Below are 16,222 nucleotides of genomic sequence, written 5' to 3'. Positions count from 1 at the left end.
CATTGCTGTTGTGTTGTGGGTCTTGGTCAGATTGGGTTCACACATGGAGCAAGTAGGGTGTCAACTTCCACTATGGTTTCAGAATCCTATTCTGGCCAATGTTTTTCTTACATCTGGGTGATAAAACTAGTTTCTTAGTGCCCTGACACTGACTCTAATGGTGCTGAGAAAGTAATGTTGGGGCCAGGCACTGTGGTGCATGGCCATAATCCCAGCAGCTTGGGAAGCTGAGAAGTTCAAAGCCAGCCTCAGCAATTTAGTAAAGCCCTGAACAACTCACTGAGACCCTGTCTCAAAATAAAATATAATAAAAGGGCTGGGGATGTGGTTTAGTGGTTGAGCCCCTCTATGTTCAATCCCCTGTACCAAAAAAAAAAAAAGTAATGTTGGATATTCCTGGCTTGGAATATGTCAGAAGGCCCAAATTTTGCTTCCTAACAGAACCACCATCCCAAACCCTTGGGGTACCTAGTCACCATGTACTGAGGAAGAAATATGAGGCAGAGAGGCTCTATTTCCAGGAATTTGATCTTTTCTACTTCTGAACATGGCTTCTGAAGACAAGATTCTGTTAGCTATATATCCTTTCATTGACGTTTGATTGCTATCATGAATTGTTGATAATGTCATTTATTTATTCATCAGGCTTTATGAGAAATAATTCAGAGATTACAGAAAAGGGATTCCATGAGGCTAGATTAGCTTTTACCATTTTATTCTGAGATATAAATGCGTAGAATAACAGATACATGCATATAAATTATGATTCACAGAGCAATGCTTGGAACATAGTGTGAAGAGTAACAGACTTAACACAACAATCTCATGAAGTGTGTATTGTTGCCCTTATTTTACAGATAAAGAAACCGAAACAGGGTAAATGACTTACCCTAGGTGTATAGCTAGGAAGCAGCAGAGCCAGGATTCAAACTGAGATGGAACACATGACCACATACCTCAGATTCTTACACATAGTATATATACATAGATTATGCTTTTTACATGGGAAAGGCAGAGCAGAGACTGGACACCTTGACGTGCCAGTTCATCAACCTGAGACGCCTGCCTATGACTATTTACTGTAGACTTGAGGTTCTGTAACTGGAAAATGGAGTCAAGACTTCCATTCAAAAATCACATTCCACTTTCACTTAGTCCCTTGGAGCAGGAAGGAAGAATAAAGATACCTTGTACGCTTTCAAGGAAATATGCCCTTGAAATGGACTCCTGGTTTTTACTGTCCCAGTGATGAGGCTATGGACATATCTATAAGGGTAAATCTTAATGCTGGGTGAAAAAAGTCTTCAAAAACTATACACTTAAGATACCCTTCTTAAATGAACAAAAAAATCATGGTTATTTTTATGAAGTGTGGGGAAGGAAGGAAAAGAAGAGGATATTGGCTGATAATGTGTTATTAGCTTTTAATTTGGGGGTGTGTGTTTATAGGTATTTAAATTTTGTTTTTAAATGCTAGTTTGGGGATAAATAAACTTGTAAATGATTCTAATTTTACTCATCTGCAGAAAAATAAGAAACCTTTGAATTAATTGAGTGAGGATATGGGCCACTAAAGACAAACATGGGACTCAGGATTCTTCTGGCTCCTCTTTATTTCTTTCTTTGGAACACCTGAATTTTTTAATTGGGGTTACAACAACTTCTTTTTACTAATGGAGGAGAATTTTGTATGTGTGTGTTTATATGCATGTGCACACACACTTGGGTCTTGAGCTGCTCTTATTTTTCCTGGTACAGCCCAGAATGCAGAGAAGAGCACCTTTCCCAAGAGCGGATGAGGCCCAGAAGAGATGTTCAGAAACTAAGGAACCTGAGTATGCTTCCTATCCTCTACCATGTACATTTAAGAGAAGATGAGAGATTATGTCAAAATTGCCTACCACTTAAAGGCACACTATGAAATTAAGAGCAAATTGCTGTCAGATGGTAAATGAAAGTCATTTGTTACTGTTATCTATTAACATTTATTATGGTCATTGATTGTCTCTAACAAAGGGTATATGAAGGAGGAAATCACATCTCCCAGAAAAATAAAACAAAGCTCAAAAGGTTCAACAAATGGAAGACAATGATCCTTTGATTCAAATACACAATTAACCAGTGTTGGGTATCCTAGTTGAACCTGACTATGGGGGAGAATACAAGATAGCATGGTTTCTGTCCTTGGAAAAATAAAAGTCAATAAGGAAAAATAACAAAAAGAAGTAAACAAAAGATTATCTCAGGACTCTGTGTACCACAGTAATCTTAAGAGGAAGCTGAAATGCTAGGTCTACGTTTCTTAGTACCTTAGTCCCACCCCAAATTCCAAATCCTGCACCATGTTAGGGATTGAACTCAGGTCCTTGAATCTGCCAAGCAAGCAGTCTACCACTATGGGTTCCTTAGTACTCTTTTTTCTTGAGGCTGAGGGCCTAATGCCCACTAGCTTGGTCCAGCAATAAATATTAACTATGCAATTAATTTACTGAATTAATATCCTGAACCTTGTTTATCCCAGAAATTCCTGCTATGAAGTCTCCACAAAGAATAATGAGAAAGCCCCAAACCAAACCAGAGTTGGTGGGATTATTATAAGGGAATTAATTGGATCTGCCAAGTAAGTATTTTAAATATTAAGACCTGCAAACAATACTTGTATTTGACAGTATTGCCCTAGTTATATTTCCTTTTTTGTGTTGAGGAAGTGTAAATTAAACATACCTGGCTCAGTTGTTGCCTTAATTTTGCATTTGACCATTTGAAATGTAAGCAGAGCATCTGAAGATAACCCTTTTGGTTACACTCATGTCTCTACCAGATTCTTCATTCAAAGCGCATATAGAATTTGGATTTTTATGGGCTGTGATGCCAAATCCAGTTCAGTTTGTGGTACGAAAGAATGTAATAGAAAAAGTGAAGAGAATGAATTTTAGTCTAGAAAGATTTCACATTTTTAACCTAAATATTATTATTTTTTCATACTTTTTGGTACTGGGGATTGAACCCAGGGGTTTTTAACCACTGATTATTACCCCCTACCACACCTTTTTAAATTTTTTTTTTTTTTTTAATCTTGAGACAGTGTCTCGCTAAATTGCTTAGGGCCTTGCCAAGTTGCTGAGGCTGGCTCCAAACTTGAAATCCTCCTGCCTCAGCCTCCCAAGTCACTAGGACAACATATTTTTTTTTAATAATATGCCGAAACAACTTGCATTGATGCTTTTGATGAGATAATACATCATTTTTTTCCCCTTCTGCAGTTTTGAAATGCTGGGAATTGAACCTGGTGCTTCTAGATGCGAGCAAGTGTTCTACCATCCACAACTGTTTTACTTCTGTATTGAACCTTTCCTGGTAGAGACCTTTTAAGTATACACAAAAATGGGGAAAATGTATAATGAAACCACCATCCTATCTCCCAACTTCAACTATCAATTTATGACCAATAATATAACCTCATCTCAATTTTGATACTCTCTCCCTCCCCAATTCTAAAGTGAATCCTGATGACTAGGGATATAGTGCAGTTGGTAAAGTTCTTGCCTCACACGCACAGGTTCAATCCCCAGCACCACAAAAAAAAAAAAAAAAGAAAAGAAAGAAAAGAAAAAGTGAATCCTAGACAAGATATCAGAAAGCAAGATAATTTTATGAATTTCATATAAGACACTCCAGGGACTAGGAGTGTAGCTCAGTGGTAAAGTGGGTGTTTAACATGCATGAGGCCCTGGGTTCAATCCCCTTACTATATGTGTTTTTTTGTTTTGTTTTTTATGTAGACCACCACTTTCAGCTTGTTTCCTTTTTAGTCTCCACCACCATCTTTAAATAATTTGTTAGGCCTTTAAATTTCCTCTTGTAGAAGACATTTTCATAAAATTATAGGATGGCCTCTGGGGGAGTCCTACTGTATAATAAATATTATTTATTAGTCAATAGTAAAAACAATTACATATTTAATTATATCTCATCTTATTCCAAAGAAGATGTAAAGCCATTTAAAGCAAAATCAAGAGAGCCACAGCCTAACATGCCATAAAGGAAGAAAGACTCAGGGTGGCACCAAATTAAAAAAAAAAAAAAAAAACTANAATTATTTTACACCCTTATTTTATCCCAGGGCCTCGAGATGTGCTAGGCGAGCACTCTACCACTGAGTCACAACCCCTCTCCAACATTTTTTTTTTTTTTTAAGCAGGTAGTTGAACAGCATGTATTAAAAGTTTTCAAAACTGGATAATCATTGATCTAGTGATTCCTCTTATAAAAATTTGAGGAAATAATTATGGATGCTTGAAAATATTTACACAAAATTGTTCTTTCCGGTATTGCTCATGAAAATAAAAAATTAGAAAAAATCCAGTGTTTGATAATACATTTGATATAATATCTGCAGTTATGAAAATTTATGCAAAAGAATACTTCTTAAAAAGTATATATGTAATATGTTAATTTGAAGAGTAAATTAGCCAAGTATATATTAAACATGACTTTTTGAGAACTGTATGACATATGATAGGACTAAATTCTAACAAGTGAAGAAGTTATGGATAATTTTTATTTTTTTACTTATTTGTATCTTCTATAATTGTGTACTTTGCAACTGAAAAAAACATTAATTACAAGTAATTAATGGTGTGGTTGTGTCAGAAATCACTTGTGGTACAGTTTCCTTCCAGTAGAGCTGTAGACGATCAAAGAAAATATAGCAAATCTCATATCTGGAAGGGAGATTGAGAAACCAGTGTTGACTATATATCTCACTCCCCATTTTTAAATTATCAAAAGTACAATCTGAAAGCGAGGAATCTATGGAAAGCCAAGATAGGACCTACTGACACTTTTCTTCAAGCAAAAAAAAAAAAAAGAAGAAGAAGAAGAAGAAGAAGAAGAAGAAGAAGAAGAAGAAGAGACCTTTGCCTTACAAAAAGAATAGGAAACCCTTTTTTTGTGTGTTCAAAACAATACCTATAAGGACAAAATTTAATTAAAATATATTTCTACTCTCTAAATATAGCTAGAAAAAACTGTTAAAACAGTTGAGTTTATTGAGCTCTTACCACGAAATTTGTTGGCACTGCCTGGGCAGCATTTGTCTTACGAACGTTATTTAATTTAATTTAATTTATTTGGAACGAACGTTATTTTAGCAATCTCTTGCTGTAGTTGGGAGAATAATTTCTTACTGTTTGGTCTCAGGGGCCTATTAAGAAATGCGACCTCGGGCCTTCCAAGTCCAGAGCCCGATTGATTACTTGGTGCAAAACTGAGGAACAGCTGAAAAATTGGTCTGGCAATGTGGCACATTCCTGTTGAAAACTACCACTAAGTTTCCCGACCTGGCAATGAACACCTTGGAGACTTAATTGGGAACACCTGAGAGAGACTGCAGGCGGGGTAGGGAAGGGGGTGAGGTCAGCGAAGGTATAATTGCAGGAGTCTCGTGATCTAGACGCCTAGTCGCTGAGGCCCCAGTATCGGCGGGAGCCATGGTAACCGGGCACTGTCTTCCCACTGTGCCCCGGGTATCGTTTTCCCGGCCCAAGAGAAACTTTTCAACAAATGGCAAGGCAGTTCTGGAGACAAGATAAGCCGAAATATGGGGATCTGAGGCAGCCGTACCATAAAACCGGTGTCTATTTTTCAGGGCTTTGTATTTTTATTTCTCGTCCATCTTCATAGAAAAGAAACCCATGCACAAGGCCCTGGGTTCAATCCCCAGCACCACAAAAAAAAAAAAAAAACAGAAAAAGAAGGAAACCCAAGAGGAAGCCTGACTTCTGACTTTAAGCAGGAATTCAAGGAAGATTGGAGGTCGGAAAGCCAACCGAGGGACCTAGGCAAAAAGATGTTCTTTCCTTCCTTCCTGAAATCTGGGCCTGCTGGGGAAAGGCAATGTTTGCAGGTCCTTCTCAAGATGGAGATGACAGATGTAAGGCATTAGACTTTCATTTTCAAAAGAAATTTGTATCCAATTTTATTCATAAATTTTGTTTTCCCCCGCCTGCAAACTCTTTTTCACTTTCAATCTACAGGTGGCAGTCTTCTCTAACAGTTATCAAAAAATACTGACATCATTTTCTCTGTATGTCACAGAAACGTTGATTGCTCCTAGATCTACTTTACTAGAAAATCTCTCCCTTGCCGCAGGGTGTCAGGATGGCCGAGTGGTCTAAGGCGCCAGACTCAAGCTCCGCTTCCCCGCGCTGGGGGTTCTGGTCTCCGAATGGAGGCGTGGGTTCGAATCCCACTTCTGACACGTCTCTTTCCTTTTCTTCCCCTTTAAAAAAAAAACACATTGTTTTTAACAGTACTTATAAATGATTACCAAACTACTTTTTAAAATTTTCACTTTTAGAATTTTCTCACAAACTATCAACGTTGGAAAAAAAAATCCGCAGCGGAAGCATCGCGGTATTTTCAAGAAACCGCGAGATTTGAGACATAGACGCTTAATAAAGGATGGGATACAAGAAAATGGCTTGTCTGCTGGATCGCGAGATGATCTGAAAGTCACGGAATTTGGGACCCCTGTTGCTACCTGTCCTGCGATACTGGAGGAGAAAAGAGTTTACAATCAGGTACATCCTCTGTGTCCCAGACCCAAGTATTCCCCTGGATGCTTCCTGTAGCACTTTTCTAACAATTAACTTCACAATTCTGGCTGATGACATTGCGGTCTCTGAAGAAATCGTAAAACGGATCCTTTGCTCTCTTCACTATCAAAAGTCATAGAACTAGTTCTCAAACATTTCCCTTGTAAAATGCTCATTCACACTCAGCTTGGCATCTGATCATTATTGTCTCGTCAAAATTGAATACTCTTTTAACTCCTGAATAAAATATGAAAGGTATACTTTCTCTCCCAAATATAACCGCCGTCAATTGCATTTTTTAGTTTTATCTCTGCATTACATATGTATTCATAAATATCTCATTTTTAATAGATATGAAATCATACTATACCGTTCTGAAATATTTTTCATTTACTAATTTTTTGGACTTTTTTCCACTTGAAGCACTTCTTTTTCCTCACAAAGGAAATATTGAAAATCGTTCCATAAGATAGTTATAACCTACTTTGTTTAACCACTTCTTCTTCTTCTTTTTTTTCAACGGAACATTTAGGGTTATTTGAACTTATCATTCATCCAATCAATAGTTAATGAATGTTCATTATGTGCCAGAGGATACAGATCAGAGGGTATGACAGTAAAATATAAAAAATTAAGGTTACAAAAATGAAATTTTCTGGCCTTGTGGAGCTTTTATTGTAGTTAAATAACTTTGGCTCTGCTTCAGGAATACCACATTGCAAGACTTATCTCTCAGAAGAATATGAGTCATAGACCTTCAAACTAAACATCTAATGCCAGCTATTGAAGATTTATATATGCACAATCATACAGTTCTCTTTCAATTTGACCACTCATAATAGCACTGTATTAATTTTATTATTGATTTTATCCTCATAATAAAAATGTGATAAAATGGGCAGGAGAAATGAAAGCTGGTTTATCTAATAATAGGATTCTCAGGAGATAGTCATCATGGACAAGATCTAGCCATTTGGGAGGCAATGTCTGAACTCAGGTGGCTGGAACCAAATGGTTTCAAGTAATGCTAAGCAATTCTAGATCCTTGCAGCACTTAAATTCATTATGTGAGATATGAAATGGATTACAAAGCTGAGAGTGTAGCTCAGTGGTAGACCATTTGCTTAGCTAGCATGAGGTCCTGGTTTAATCTCCAACAGAGAAAGGAAGGAAGAAATCTACTATAAAAGTTTACACAGGGGAAATAAAATGAATTCTTGTATGATTTCTAGTATTATTATTAAATATATAAAAGAATAAGGCATGATATAACAAATTCATGTGTATCACTGCCTTAATAGACATCCCCACTTTCCCCACCCCCCGGGAGCAGACAAGTATATCTTCAAAGACTTTGGAAGAATGTGTATTTCCTTTTGGAGAACTGGAGGTGAGTTAGAAAACAGAAGATAGTATTGGGTGGGGGGGGGGGGAAGATAGCAGTGTTTCGCCTGGAAATTTCTAGAGTAAAAGAAAAAAAAGGATTGTGACATAATGACTTTTTATATGACTGCTGCAGTAGTTTGGTGGTGGGGGGGGGGTTGTTTTTATTTTTGGCAATGCTGTGGATCAAACTCCGTGTCTTGTGGATGCATTCCACCACTGAACTACATTTCCAGCACTGTATTTTAAAGACTAATTTTAGGGAGGGAGGGAGGGAGGGAGGGATTATGAAAGTTTACAAAACTGTGAAGAATTGCTGGGAAGATAATTCAAAACTTCATTCCACTCCTTCTTTGCTCTTTCCTGCAGGCAGAGGAATTATTAATCTTATTAAAATTTTTTACTTTCTTAGACCAACATTTTTTCTTAATGTTCAGCTGCGCTGTGGTCTCCCTCAGTTCTTTGTGTTGATGTTTTATAGACATGCCCAACTGAGTCTTTCCAACTTGCCTCAAAGAGTGTCTACTGGGTGCCAGGGCCTAGACAAAGGAGAAAGGAGTAGGAAAGCGCATTCTAGCTTCAGACCCAAATCATGGTCTTTGAAGCTATACTTATGAGCCAGACAAAGTTGATGTCTTGTTTCTGCCATTGATGTATATGCCTCAATTGTTTCCAAATTGTTAAAAATATTTTTTTCTTAAAAAAATAAAATTGAGGCCTGGGGATCTAGCTCAGTGACCAAGCCAGTGCTTAATGTGTACAATGGGTTCAATCCCCAGCACCAAAAAAATAGAAATAAATAAAATAAAATATGACTAATACAAATAAAAATGAATTTGTGTCAAAAAGCCCATTTAATCAAGCAAATAATGTAGCAACTAGAAAGGTGTTACAGTTGTTCTAAAGAAAATTCAAAGTGCTGCATATTTGTAGATAATCTGGAATTCTGGAATAAATATACCAGATAGATTTTTTTAAAAACATGTCAATATCTAGAATAATGATTAGTTGCTTTCCACTGAACTAGTCATTTGTGTTCTAATGGATGAAAATCGTTTGGACTATTGTTAGTTTCCTACTTCCTGAAATTAGGAAGTAAAAACACAAGTTGTAAGATAACTCAAAATGACAATAAAAGTTGCCCCAGATAAATACCTGAAAATCTTTTTTTTTTTTAAGTTGTAATGGGCACAATATATTTATTTATTTTTTTTATGTGGATGAGGATGAAACTAGTATTATTATATATGGAAAATGACAAACCCCCAAAATAGTGAGACCTGGGAAAACGGAATGGGAAGGAAAGCCATACACTGAGAACACTGATCCTTTCCCAATACTTTCTTTCCTGGTGATAAAACAAACCCTGGAGAAGAGGTGTCCATCAAACCTAGAAAGGCAATCTCTGGAAAGAGGCCAACATACTAATCCTTGCCAGATATAAGCCACTGACCCCAGCTCCTCCATCAGGTCCAGTAAGATAAATCCCAGAGACTGACTACTGACCCTAGACTCCCTCACATTTTGCCCAGTAAAACAGACCCCAAATTCCTGAGTGCCCAAGCTGGCACACTCATTAATTAAGTCACCTCTCAGTATAACCTACATAAGCCCAGTCTCTTCCTTTGTTCAGTGGCTTATTTTCCACCAGAAAAGTGAGTCCATTCCACTAGGTGTAGTCCCATTCCTGAATAAAGGCTGAAATGATCTGTGAAGTTTGCGTCCAGACTGGTCTCTTTGTTCTAACACCCAGGGCCTCCCACTTGCTAGGCAACCTCTCTACCACTGAGCTACTACCGCAGCCCTGGAAATCTTTTTGTTTGTTTTAATCAATTTTTCTTGACAGAATACATCTGGGACACGATGTAATTACTACCTTGAAAACTGGCCTTCTGTAGTGGTCCATGCCTATGATCCCAGCTACTCAGGAGGCTGAGGCTGGAGGACCATAAGTTCCAGATGAGTCTGGGCAATTTAGTGAGACCCTCTCTCCCCATTTAAGAAGATGTAGAGGCAATGGAATGAAGATGTAGCTCAGTGGAGAGTGCCTGCCTAACATGAATAAGGCCCTGGGTTCAACTACAAACAAAAAACCTGAACATATTCTTCTGTCACCATATGGGGTCAGAAAAAGTTCCCAGAAGGGAAACTCCGTCCTCACAGATCATGACTTAAAACATAGAGAGAAGTTTCAGGATGCTTCAAAATAAGCATAAGTAGAGATCTATTTAGGAAAACAAGGAGATTTATTCAGGAAAGCAAGCAATAGAACAGGATATGCACTCAACGGGAGAAGGAGTGAAGGCTCTGAACAGTGAAACTTGCTTTGGGGGGTGTCTGGCTTCTTCTTTTAAATGAAGCTATAAATGGTGAACATAAAAAATATGGGTAGGCATCAGCCTAATGAGCTGGATTCCTGTGATAGTAGCACACAGAGCAGGCCAGAGGGTCTGTTTTTGTTGTTGTTGTTGTTTTCAGAATCTTCAGGTGACATTATCTGGTTAATAGTCAGCACTTGACTTATGCCCATATATATGATGGTTCTTTAACAATTTTTCTCTCTAGGTTTCTTTTAAAAAACATTCTGTAATCCAACAAGGCATATAGGCACTAATTCACTAGACTTACAATTCTCTAAAATTGATTTAAGAATTTAGTAATGGAGGAAAACAGGCCTTGGGGGGAGGTGAAGGTTGAGGATGTTCATGGAGTTTTTAAAGTTTTAATTCCTCTTTCCTTTCCTGTTTGTCTCTTCCTACCTATCCTTACTTTTTATATCCTGTCTTACTTCCACTATTTAACTAACACAATCCCAGAATTGGGTTTTAGGGTTGAATTTGGTTAAACCAAAATTATGAGATGTCATTGTTTTAGAGTGACCTCCTTCAGTAGGCCTCAGTAGAAAGACCAAACCAACTAGTGTTAAGTGCCACATAATCAAAATGAACCGTTAAGGAAGTAAATTGACCCCCCAACAGACCAGTTTTTCCTGAAAACAGGAGATTCTGAAGCTGATAAATGGGTTAATTCTCTTCTAGCACTAGCAAGTCTGTTTTCACTGCTTCTGCTTTGCTTCCTTCCCCTATGCCTCCCTTTCTAAATAATTAATCAATAAAGCCAGACTTGCCTGAAAAGTAAGAGAAGACATGAAAGAACACTGCCAGTCATATCTTAATTAGTAATCTTTCTTTAAGTTTACAGGAACCAGTAATATCTGAAATGCCTGGTGACCTATGGGCAACTTTGAAAGGTAATTGATAACTGCAAGAATTAATGACTATTCCAGTGCTCACCTGGCTATGCCAAAATCAAAGTCTTTGAACNTTTTTTTTTTTTTTTTTTTTTTTTTTTTGAGTACCAGGATTGAACACAGGAGCACTTAACCACCACTGGGATTACAGGCATGCACCACTAAATGACCTTCAGGCCTTCACCAAATGACCAAAGTGACATCCTGGCAAAATGGAATCTTCCAACTTGCCAGCTTCTTGCCAGTAAAGCTCATTCTCCTCCCATCTGTCTCTGCAATTGCTTCATCAGGTGGCAAAGGAACCAGAACTTTAATTGTTACAATTCCAGGATACAGAGACTTTAAACCTTATACAAAAAAAAGTAACCTGATGTAACCAGTTAGATTTTGTTGTTGTTCTGTTTCTTTGTTCCTACTTTGCAAAACTCACTGTTCTACCATTGCCTATTTTATATGGTGGAGGCTTCCCTGACTCATAAATCTCAAATAAAAGCTAAATTTATTAACACGTGGCTAATATAGGCATCTATCTCTACAACTCGGAAAGTATCCTCCAATTTGAAATGATTTTCCAGCCAATAAGTATGGAATAATAATGGGCATTTATTTGAAATTTATTGTTACATGCCAGTGCTATTATGCAAGTTTTTCAGGTATTATTTTCATTAATTTCAAGATAATGATAATAATAAAGGAAAGAAAAATAGAGGAAATGACTTACTTGAATTTGTATCTGATCTAATCATTTATAGTTTTAAACTATGAGCCTCAGAATTAATGACCCTAGTAATCTCTTCTGTGAAAGCTTCCACTTCATTTCTTTCCTCCTCTTTGTCTCTCTTCCTTTTTCCTCCACTCCCATTAACTCTGGAATCCTGGGTGCTCTGCATACTTCACCTCCATAGAACTATTTTCTCCATCAAGAAAACTAAATTACAGATTATTTAAAAGAAAGTATTAGGGGGACAGACCGATGAGAATGATGGGAATACAAGGTGAAGAGAATAATTCCATAAAATGGGCCCACTCTGCTGATTCCCACATGCTTTCTTTCCAAGAAGCAATTTACCTGCAGCCGTGCCTGGCCTAACTGGACAGGATATGTCACATTCCTCAGCAAACTACCTATCTGCAGGAGAAATACAGTACCAAAATAATGTTGATAAGAAGATCCCAAGTTACCCTGAAGGGAGAGACTTTTGTGGCTCAATCCTAAAATGCTGGGAGATAAGGGTAGTTCTACCTAACCATAAAATCTGTAAAAATGTATGATTAAGAATCCACATAGAGCTGGACACAGTGGTGCACATCTGTGATCCCAGTGGCTCGGGAGGCTGAGACAGGAGGATCAAGAGTTCAAAGCCAGACTCAACAATTTAGGGAGGCCCTAAGCAACTCAATGAGACCCTGTCTCTAAATAAATCAAATATTAAAAAGGGCTGGGGATGTGGCTCAGTGGTTAAGTGCCTCTGGGTTCAATCCCCGGTACCAATAATAATAATAATAATAATAATAATAATAATAATAATAATAATAATAAATATATATATATATATATAAAACCAGTCAGGATGGCAATGGGGACTTGAAAGTCTGATGTCATCTTGCTGTTAGTCAAAAGTCAAGAGGTGGCCCTGGGCGGGACTCTCTGGAAACTTCTCTGGGTTCCCCAATAAAACTGGAGTGCTAGAGAGGCACATTGTCCCTCTTTCTGAGAGGATACACTCCTTTTTCCTGTTCCTTCAATAAAGTCATTCTTGTTATTCTGAGCAACATGTCTGAAATCTTTCTGATTTGATTGCAAAAATCGGGGTTTGAAGAAGGGGGGGGTCTTTGTGTTACCTCAGTTTTCCCAAAGGCCTCAGCTCTGTAACAAAAGGAAAGGATAATTTAAATTCCCTTCAAGAGTCACTGTGGGAATAGATGGTTTCTTTTCCAGAATGTATCCTGTGTTCCTGGATTTATTTTACTTCTCTCTGCAGAACTCATATTGTTTATTTTTTTCATGGAGTAAGAATTAATTATTCTCTGAAAAGCTTTCACAACACTGATGGAATTTCTTACTTCTCACCCCCACCTTCAACTTTTTAAAGTAAATAGCATTTATCTGTCAGGTGGGATAGGGAAATACCTACTGCTAAATCTCTTCCTCAAAAACTTGCAAAAACACCACAATCTCTCCCAAACACCAGAATTTATCTCCCTGAGAAAACAAAAGGTGAACTACCTGAGGGAATTAGCAGCATCTTGACATCTGAGGTGAAAGGCCAAGGTATTTTCCAGTTTCAAATTATTGACTATCAGGAGATCAGCTACCATGAGTTTGAATTCCAGAATGAAATGAGATAATGTATGTGAAATGCATAATTGTTCCTAGTACAAAGTAAGAGATCTGTAAATACTATCTGTAGTGTTGTAACAGTGGTCCACTTCACCTTTTGAATTCAGCCCTCCTTGCTCTGAGGCTTTTTTTTTTTTCCCACATAGAGGACTTTTTATTTGTAACTATTAAAAATCTGAATTTTAAACTGATTATTGAACTGGTGGTTCATAACCATTAGGTCACTCAACTTTAGCACCTATCTTATCTCCAGCAATTGAAAGAGACATGAACTGTATTATAACCATTTTTGTTTATTTTTTATATTTTGCTTGACTTGGTTTCTCCTTTGGTTGGCTTTTCCTTTATTGTAGTTCTTCCCTTTGCAGGTTTTCATTGTTGTTTTTTATTTCCTTTTCATGGAATATTTTGCCAAGAGTGTTCTGTAGTGAGGCTTTCTTGCTATAAATTTTTTAGCTTTTGTTTATCATGGTAGGTTTTTACTTCAGCATCAAATTTGAAGCTTAATTTTGCTGGATATAAGATTATTAATTGGCATCCATTATTTTTTAGAGCTTGGTATATGTTGTTCCAGAATCTCCTAGCTTTGACAGTCTGGGTTGAAAAAGTCTGCTGAGATCTGTATTGGTCTTCCCTTATAGGTAATCTGATTTTTCTCTCTTTCAACTTTTAAAATTCTATCCTTATTCTGTAAGCTAGGCATTTTCATTATAATGTGTCTTGATATAGATCTGTTGTAATTTTGTACATTTGATGTCCTATAGGCCTCTTGTATTTGATTTTCCAGTTCATTCTTCATGCTTGGGAAATTTTCTGGTATTATTTCATTGAAGAGATTGTGCATTCCTTTGGTTTGAATCTCTGAACCTTCCTCTATCCCAATAAATCTTAAATTTGGTCTTTTGATGGTATCCCATAATTCTTGGATATTCTGTTCATGGTTTCTTACTATCTTCGCTGTGAGATCAACTTTATTTTCAGGATTGTATATTTGTCTTTAGGCATACAGCGCAGTCTAGGTGATCTCTAATGCTTATTTTTATTTTTTTTATTTTTATTTTTTTTTTAATTTTTTTTAATATTTATTTTTTAGTTATCGGCGGATACAACATCTTTGTTTTTGTATGTGGTGCTGAGGATCGAACCCGGGCCGCATGCCAGGCAAGTGCGCTACCGCTTGAGCCACATCCCCAGCCCCAAATAATGCTTATTTTTAAAAGGGACAAGTTTTTTCCTTTTCATCTTGTCCCTCTCTCCCATTCCCTAACCTGGGGGTGGAGAACAAGATTACCTTGAGTTATGTGTGCTTCACAGAAAGGAGATATCTGCCAGTGGATCTAGGAAGCAACTAACTCCAAATTAACAAGTGAATCCTAACATATCATCAGGGACCCCCCACCACATCACCAGCGCCACCACCACCAGACCACACCTGGAATATAATCCTTGAAGAGTTCCTTTAATACCCCCACCCCTCCTGCTGATGGCAGAATCAAAGTCTCTGGAATAGCAGTGGGCCCCAGTTAACTCCAGGGGCGGGGAATAATTTTGAAAATTTTGCAAACACACTTTTACAAACTATTATACTGGGTAAGTGTGAAAAACTAGTAAAGAGGTGTTCAGCACCTTTTGTGAGTGCTGATTTCTTCCATGCCTATGGCCAAATAAAATAGAGCAACAGGAAAATAGGAAGTTCAGCTACATTAAACTCTTTTGTAGAGACACTTTTGCTGATAGTCTTAAAATCAATTATGGTGAAGATTTCTGGAGGAGCTTAGTTAAGATTTTCTGTGGAGGGGGACAGTGCCACTACAAAGAAACACCTGGACCCCAAGAGGTTCTGAACCTGCTCCTGCTATTTGGATAGGGCTGAAACCTGAGATGCACTGCCCAGTAAGGAGCAGATCCTGGAGCAGTTCCTGACCCATGAACTTGAGGCCTTCCTTGGTGCAGAAGCATCTTCCAAAAATTAGGAAAATGTGTGTCTGTGCTGAAGGACTTAGAGAACTGAGTGAGCTGAGAGAGAGTGAATTATCTTCTGGGAAGTAAGGGGTGTTTAGATTTCTGGTCTGATGGGAGGCATAGCAATTAGCAATTAGCAAAAAAAAAAAAAAAACAAAACTGCCTAGCAATTAGAGAATGGGCAAATTTCAGTATTCTTTATTCAAATCTAGAATACCTAAGCTTCTGATTTTTGTTCATATCTTTAGAGATGGAAAAGTTGAGATTTACATGGATTTTTCTCTTAAAATTTTTAGTTATAGTTTTTATATTAAATGGTCATGAATCCTTTTTTCTTTATATAGTTCTTTTTTTATTTATTTTATTTTTTTAATTCTGATTTGTTATATATGACAACGGAATGTATTACAATTGATATTACATATATAGAGCACAATTTTTCATATCTCTGGTTGTATACAAAATATATTCACACCATTTGTGTCTTCATATATGTACTTTGGATAATCATGTCCATCACATTCCACCATCATTTCTAACCCCATGCCCCCTCCCTTCCCCTCTCACCCTTTACCCTATCTAGAGTTTGTCTGTTCCTCCCATGCTCCCCCTCTCTATCCCACTATGAAACAGTTTGATGCAGGTTGTTTTAATGAATCATAATAATAGCCATTATTTATCATGTGG

The 16,222-nt window shown here is 37.3% G+C and overlaps 1 long non-coding RNA gene and 1 other non-coding gene across 2 annotated transcripts; both read left to right on the top strand.

Annotated features, from left to right (window-relative positions):
* The first annotated feature begins 4,900 nt into the window (after nucleotides 1–4,900).
* Nucleotides 4,901–11,738, top strand: LOC107160508. Its single transcript, XR_001505866.2, has 4 exons — nucleotides 4,901–5,935; nucleotides 6,362–6,584; nucleotides 11,177–11,232; nucleotides 11,338–11,738. It is a non-coding gene; the product is annotated as an uncharacterized LOC107160508 (long non-coding RNA).
* Trnal-caa lies at nucleotides 6,157–6,262 on the top strand. The gene is made up of 2 exons: nucleotides 6,157–6,194; nucleotides 6,217–6,262. It is a non-coding gene; the product is annotated as a tRNA-Leu (tRNA).
* Nucleotides 11,739–16,222: the final 4,484 nt, after the last annotated feature.

Source organism: Marmota marmota, unplaced genomic scaffold, assembly GCF_001458135.2.
Source record: "Marmota marmota marmota unplaced genomic scaffold, marMar, whole genome shotgun sequence".
Classification (NCBI taxonomy): Eukaryota; Metazoa; Chordata; class Mammalia; order Rodentia; family Sciuridae; genus Marmota; species Marmota marmota.
The sequence above is the reverse complement of the archived record's forward strand: the minus strand, read 5'-3'. Positions and strand labels throughout refer to the sequence as shown.